This window comes from Dermacentor albipictus, chromosome 2, assembly GCF_038994185.2.
Source record: "Dermacentor albipictus isolate Rhodes 1998 colony chromosome 2, USDA_Dalb.pri_finalv2, whole genome shotgun sequence".
Taxonomy (NCBI): Eukaryota; Metazoa; Arthropoda; class Arachnida; order Ixodida; family Ixodidae; genus Dermacentor; species Dermacentor albipictus.
In genome coordinates this window covers 19,944,180-19,951,275 of record NC_091822.1, presented here as the reverse complement: position 1 = coordinate 19,951,275, position 7,096 = coordinate 19,944,180, and the positions used below count along the sequence as shown (strand labels likewise).

The following is a 7,096-nucleotide window of genomic DNA, read 5'->3' as shown; positions in this document are numbered from 1 at the left end:
TACAATTTTCTCATTGACGCTTTTCAACTAATTATGACACTTGAGGAGTTGGTGAATGATTAAGCCTAATTTTGCAATTCAACCGAACGCGAAATATTATCTGAGAATCTCCAAGGGATGGCAAAATACACGACCTTGGTTCTGTCTAGCTACGTAGCATTTTCATATGTGTAATGCTTCCCTGTAGTTACGTGGGACACCCTATAAATTTACGTCGTTTATATAGACGTATTCCGCTTGTTCAGTACATCTATTGCCTGTGTGCATCTTGCCTGAACTTTGTATTAACTACAATTTCATTTTTGAAACAGATTTGCTTCTTTTATTTATTGTGGAGGCATCGTTCACTAGAGCGAAAAATACAGCGGACGACAGCAAGGAGCACCAGCATTCTGTGCTTTGTGCTTCTCGTTTTGGTCCGATGTCTTTTTCACGCTAGGCAATCATATCTGTAATGAGCCCAGACTAACCCAACTGTCTCTTCTAATTAATATATCCTTCATCGTGTCCAACGTCCAAATAAATGAATAAAGTAAAAATTAAAATGCATGCGCGATATCTGATGCACTGAATGAGAGCCCTTTTGGTCCAGCCCCTAAAATCATCTTTTTACACCTGTATGCTCCATCCTGCTCGATACTGTTTTTTTTATTAAACCAGCAAGTAAAATAAAAGCTATTATATCTGAGCCAGTTGTTTGCGAATAAAAAATTTCCAGAAACTAGTCGCTGCACGGGGCGCTGTTCATTTTTATTTAGGTGACTGCGGTAAAATGCGCCACCGCAAGCTGGCCACACCAATAAAAAAAAAGGTAAAAGCACTCCACGACTAAGGAATGTAGGAAAAAAACAAAAGTAAGTGACAATGACGGGAAAGAAACAGCGCGGGACTAGAGCACGATTTAACTCGGCTCTGTGTCACTTTACTTGCCGTTCAGAAGCAAAGCAGATTTTATTTATTCATTTTTTACGATACCTTACAGGGCCCAGAGGCAATTGAGTAAGGGGAACGAACAAGGATATTATAAAAAATGCAAAATATACAGGTAAAAAAAGGGAAAGGGAAAGCCTTGCACAGGGCTAGTACTAAAAAGCAGCAAAAAACATAAGAGCAAAGTACAGAAAATAATTGGAATGTATAAATAGAGCACAAATGTCTGACACGTGACTCAAGAAAAAAAATAAAGCAGGGGTTTACGAAAACACAATAGCCAAAAAGTGCGATATTTTCACGAGAGAAGGTTTAACGTCACGATGTCACTTGAAAGTATTCGCGCAGCTGATCATGAAATGATTGACGGTTGCATATGGATGCAATATTATCGGGAAGATCATTCCAAAGAACGATGGCACGTGGAAGGGCTGATGAATTGAAGGCTTGTGTTCTTCCGTACATGCGCTTGATGCTGTACTGATCATGTAAACGGCTCAAAATGCGTGACAGCGCTTCTAGAGGTAACGCAGCTTGCCTGCTGCAGTGGAAATATTTATGAAATAAGCATAAAAGAGCGAGTGAATGACGAATATGCAAAGGCTCAAAAGAGATATCAAGTTTTATTTGTGTTACGCTTGAAAGGGGTCTGTAGTTACCTGTAATGAAGCAAGCGGCTCTATTTTGTGGGAATTCTAGCAAACTTATTAACTAGTTCTGATATGGGGGACCATACGAATGCTGCATATTCTAGCTGTGGCCGCACAAGTGTCAGATAGGCCAGTTTTCGAACATTGTTAGGACAATTCCGCAGGCTCCGGTGCAGATACCCCAGTGTCCTGGAAGCTTTCGCACAAATGGTGTTGACATGCGTGGGCCACGAAAAATTATGCGTGAGATGAATACTTAAATACTTGTATGATGATGCCTCAGACAATACCGTGCTATCTACGAGATACGAGAAGTTAGAATTGGTACGCTTGCGGCTGAAAGAGATAACCTTGCATTTATCCGAGTGAAGTGTCATTTGCCATTTATTACACCAACTAGTAATTAGGTTAAGGTCACTCTGGAGGGCGAGATGACCTGCATGGAATAAATAGAGCGGTAAATGATGCAATCATCAGCAAAGAGTCGTAGACGAGAAGATATGTTAGCGGGCAGATCGTTATTATATATGAGAAACAATAAAGGGCCAAGAACGCTGCCTTGAGGTACACCTGAAGTTACGTCACAGAGTGATGAAGTAAAATTTCTAACTGTTGTAAACTGTTGGCGGAAAAAAAGGAAGTTACGAATCCATGACAGTGTAAACGAATCTAGGCAAATAGCAGATCATTTTCAAAACAAACGGGAATGGGCAACGCGGTCGAAAGCTTTAGCAAAATCTAAAAAAGATGCAGTCAGTTTGTAGGTTAGCGTTCATGTTAAAATGCAAATCAGTCATGAATTCTAGCAGTTGAGTATCACAAGAAAATCCTTTTCGGAAGCCGTGCTGTTCAGGAAAAAGGAAGGAATTATGTTCGAGGTGACTGTAAATGTGAGAAGCGATAATGTGTTCCAGTTATTTACAGCAAATGCATGTCAGTCAAATGGGACGGTAGTTTTCGGGTGAATTTCTGTCCCCGCTTTCAAACACAGGGATGATCTTGGCAATTTTCTAGTCGGTAGGGAGCAAGCCGGATGATACTGATTGTTCGAAAAGGACGCAAAGCATTTGACTGGAAATTGATGCAGTGCTTTTTATTATAATAGAGTTAATGTCGTCAACACCAGCACTTGTAGAAATCTTTAGGTTATCAATGAGTCGAGCGATACCTTCAACGGTGACAATAATAGGGGCCAATATTGCCAATCATGATCAGGTACAACGGGTATGTTGGAATGATCCTCCCTTGTGAATACTGATGCGAAGTACCTGTTAAATGCATGAGAGCATTCACTATCAGAGAGTGGCAGATGGTCATCATTGGACTGTGAAATATGATTACTAGCACTGTCGGGAGATATCACGCGTCAAAACGTTTTGGGATTGGATTTTAAAAGACAGGGGAGGTCCTCAGAAAAGTGTTTATCCTTAGAAAGACGAACAGCAGAAGACGAATACTTTAAGCATACGCTGTATTTTTCCCAAGCCGATGGTGTGGACAGGATTTCGGCCTTTTTGTAGATACGTTTCTTTTGATTTCGATGACAATAGGGAGCTTTTGTATACCATGGTTTAGATTTCTCACTTGAGATAGAAATCAAGGGAGCGTATTTGTATGCTAGATTATTTATCATGTTCTTAAAAAGCACCCAGTTGTGTTCAACAGACCTACTCGAAAATGAGGGCAAGAACGCTTGAATGAATAAGTCATTAAGCCTATTATTCATTTCTTTATAATCGGCTCTATTATAGTCGCGAATTCGCCTGGTTGCAGTACCTTGAAATGCTGATGGGACATTATGCTCTAAATGAATAAGCTTGTGGTCACTAAAACCATCGAAGTACAAAGCTTCGCCAATCGTTTCAGGGGCACTGCATGAGACAAGATCTCAAACGTTACAACCGCGTGTTGGTTGATTTATCACTTGAAAAAAATTGAAGTCTAAAGCAAGACTGATAAGCTCCGCTGATGTGCGACACGACGGTGACAAATTCTGCCAGCCAATGTGCAGGAAGGTAAAGTCACCAACCAGGTAAAGGAATTTGCTGGGCGTGCTTCGGTGGCAGAAGTAATACTGGCATGAAGTTTAGTAATGAAGGAGAAATCAGAATCTGGCGGTCGGTAGCAAACGCCAACCAAAACCTCAACCGATGCCGCTGCACAGGCGGCCCACACTATTTCCCGAGAAGAATCACAATGTACGTGGTATGAAGCAAGCGCTTTCCTGATGGCGATAAGAACACCGCCACCTATCTTAACGGAACGATCACGCCTGTATATGGTATAGCTATTTTGGTTAGGGAAAATTTCATTGTCCGTTACATCTTTATGAAGCCAGGTTTCTGTCAGTGCCACAATATCGCTGTTATTGTCATCCAAAAAGTAACCGCGACCAGTTTGCTCTTCTTATTCTGGTTTCTGGCGAATTCCAGTAGTTTCCGCCTAGCTAACCTGGTCAGCAAAGAAAATCTTCGCGAATAGAATATCTAGAGTCTTTTAACTTGTGCGCGGATGCCAGAATTCGCAGTTTATGTTAAAAAAAAAAAACGTTAGTTCTGCAATGATGGGCCTTTTGTCATCCAATGTATGCGTTCAAACTGGGATTCGATTACAGGGATTCCTAGATGATTAGAGCAAAATGTAATTATTTTCCTCTCCAAGATATCCCAGTTCTCTTTCGCGTCATCCTGAAGACAAAAGAAGAGCAAGTTTCACCGACGCTGCCTATTTTAGGCGTCGTCACATTTCGCTTTAACTTCTAGCTTTACAGTGATTTCACGCAGCGCACTTCCACACTTCATCACGTTTAGGAAGCAGGCTGCGGATGTTAGTAAATGATAATGATAGCCGTGGACTAGTGCTAGATGGCCTAGGCAGCTCCTGAGTGCATTTGCTCTTGTCTAGCTATCTCGCTGATAGCACAACTGAGTTAGTGGTGCTATCAAAGACATTTGTTTTGTTGTCAATGCGCAGTTTATCAGCGACCAGTTTGCTCTTCTTATTCTGGTTTCTGGTGAATTTAACTTTTTAACTGGCTTCTTTTAACTGGTTTCTGGCGCTTTAACATTTTCTAGCTTTCCAGTGATTTCACGCAGCGCAGGGTCAAGACCATATCTATCGGTTTGGTCACGTGATTCGACCTTGGCCCCCAGTGTTGCAACTCTGTTGGATAGCTGCTTAATTGTCATATCTGTCGCAACTTGTTTTTCCTTGATGCCCTCCAGTTCATGCAGTATTGCTGCCTGGCCTGACTGAAGCCTACGCATGGTTTCGAACAGAGAAAAAAGCAATTGCTCTTCAGTTGTTTGTTCATGGGAAGGACCAGCGTTTGACTCAATATCACCGGCAAGTAAGAGCAAAAAAGACAGGGCAGAGGAACAACAACGCGACACTCTCTAAAGGAAGCTGTTCATCTTGGCGCGGAACTTAGTTGGGCATGACACCGCGAAAAGACAGCCATCGTCACTCTTAAGACAAGTAGCACCATCGAGGTAACTAACCTGCACAATCATAACTGCTACTTAATGCATGTCTGACGTGGTGTCGTGCCGAAATCCAATGGCTGGTCGGTCGCTTTTATATTCCTGGCTGGATATGACGTCGACCATCGTCGGTAAACCACGTTGCCAGATAAATGAATTGGTGACATCCGGAATCAGCGGAAGCGGCAGTGATCCAGGAAAAGGTGGCATCGGCGTTTCACGACCAAGCTCACGGTGGTTAGCCGGCCAGCAAGTGATTCGATAGAGGAGAGTGCCCTGCACAATCATAACTGTTACTTGATGCATGTCTGACGCGTTGTCGTGCCCCTTGCAGAGATATCGTCAAAAGGGCGCCTAAAACGAGCGTGTGGCACGCGCATGTTTTTCACTCATAACGCAGGGGCGCATTGTACATGCAAGCGGAACCAGTGCCAACAAGGCTTTCAGCGCAGTTCATCCTCAACTTTGACCGCGATCAGACGAGGCGTCTGATCGGATACAGATCGGATTCTATAGACGCCTCGTCTATAGAAGACGAGGCGTCTTCTATAGACGCAGCCATCGGCTGCATTTGCGCGAGGTTAGATTTATTAATGCAATACAATTTGCAGCAACCAACGTGAGAAAAGGATGTTTCAATTTGTGAAAACTGTGGCTGGAAAGGAAGGTCCAAGGTTTGAGTATTCACGTTGTGTTCATCCAAGAAATTCGTTGATTTCCCTTTGTCTCTCTCAATTTGGGCCTTCCACAGAAATTATATGTACATGTATATATAGTCACATATAGTCACAGAAGCCAACAAACACTGACACCAAGGACAAGATTCATGTTTCTTAGTAGAACCCTGGGAGTGTACCCACGAAAGTGGATGGGGAAACGGTGCCGCGGTAGCTCAATTGGTAGAGTATCGCAAGCAAAATGCGAAGATTTTGGGATCGTCGTTCACCTGCAGTAAGTTGTTTGTTCATTAATTTTCGTTTCCATTGTTGTACCGCTCCTGTATTTCATTGATTAAGCACAAGTAATGTCCCCGAAGGTGTCCTCGGTGTCAATGTTTGTTGGCTTCTTATGTTAGGACGAATAAAAATCGGGCCCGAGGGGTTAACCCCCACTCTTCTCGTTCAGGAAGAGAACCTTAGTGTGGAAGCAATATATATATATATATATATATATATATATATATATATATATATATATATATATATATATATATATATATATATATACTCTAGGAATGGTTAGACAAACCCGCCGTGGTTTCTCAGTGGCTATGGTGTTGGGCTGCTGAGCACGAGGTCGCGGGATCGAATCCCGGCCACGGCGGCCGCATTTCGATGGGGGCGAAATGCGAAAACACCCGTGTACTTAGATTTAGGTGCACGTTAAAGAACCCCAGGTTGTCGAAATTTCCGGAGTCCTCCGTTTCCGACACCACCCAACTTCCAGGCATCTTTCTCGGATTCCGAACGACATTTAGAGCTCGTATTGGCCTCCGTGTGAGCCTGATGGCGCCGACCCGTTCAAAGAACGTAGCAATGCTGCACGGAGCGGCCGGCGAGGTGCAGACACCCCCGCCAAGCGCGGAAGTAAAACCTGCCAGTGCGCGCAGGCCATGGAGCAAAGGAGTCACTTTCCGTGGAGGTAATGAATGTCGCTAATAACCTATTGATAATGATGATGCTCATTTGTATCCTCTCTGAAGTGCAACGGGGCCAAATAGTCACACAGCCTGTTCGATCCATTGGTTTTAGTAAATAAATCGATATTTAGCCTTTTGCCAAATGTTTCTAGCGCTAGGACATCCGGAAAATGAAGGGGGGATTACAGGACGCAGTTTTCTTTGTCTGTGTCTTGTAGCACAAAAAAGAAATCATTTGACGATGTCTATCCAATTGGCCCTAATGATCACTTTTACAATCAATTCGCCTCGCTGGTCTCTATCTTAACTTTTGTATTTCAAACCTCTATCATAACATTGTACCATTAACTACGCTTATAGTGACTCCAACTATTTGAACCTATTTTTTACTTCAT

At 42.8% G+C, this 7,096-nt stretch overlaps 1 protein-coding gene across 3 annotated transcripts in view; it reads left to right on the top strand.

Annotated features, from left to right (window-relative positions):
• The window catches only part of SerT (Serotonin transporter), a 515,765-nt gene that overhangs the window by 114,929 nt on the left and 393,740 nt on the right, over nucleotides 1–7,096 (top strand). The window lies entirely within an intron of this gene.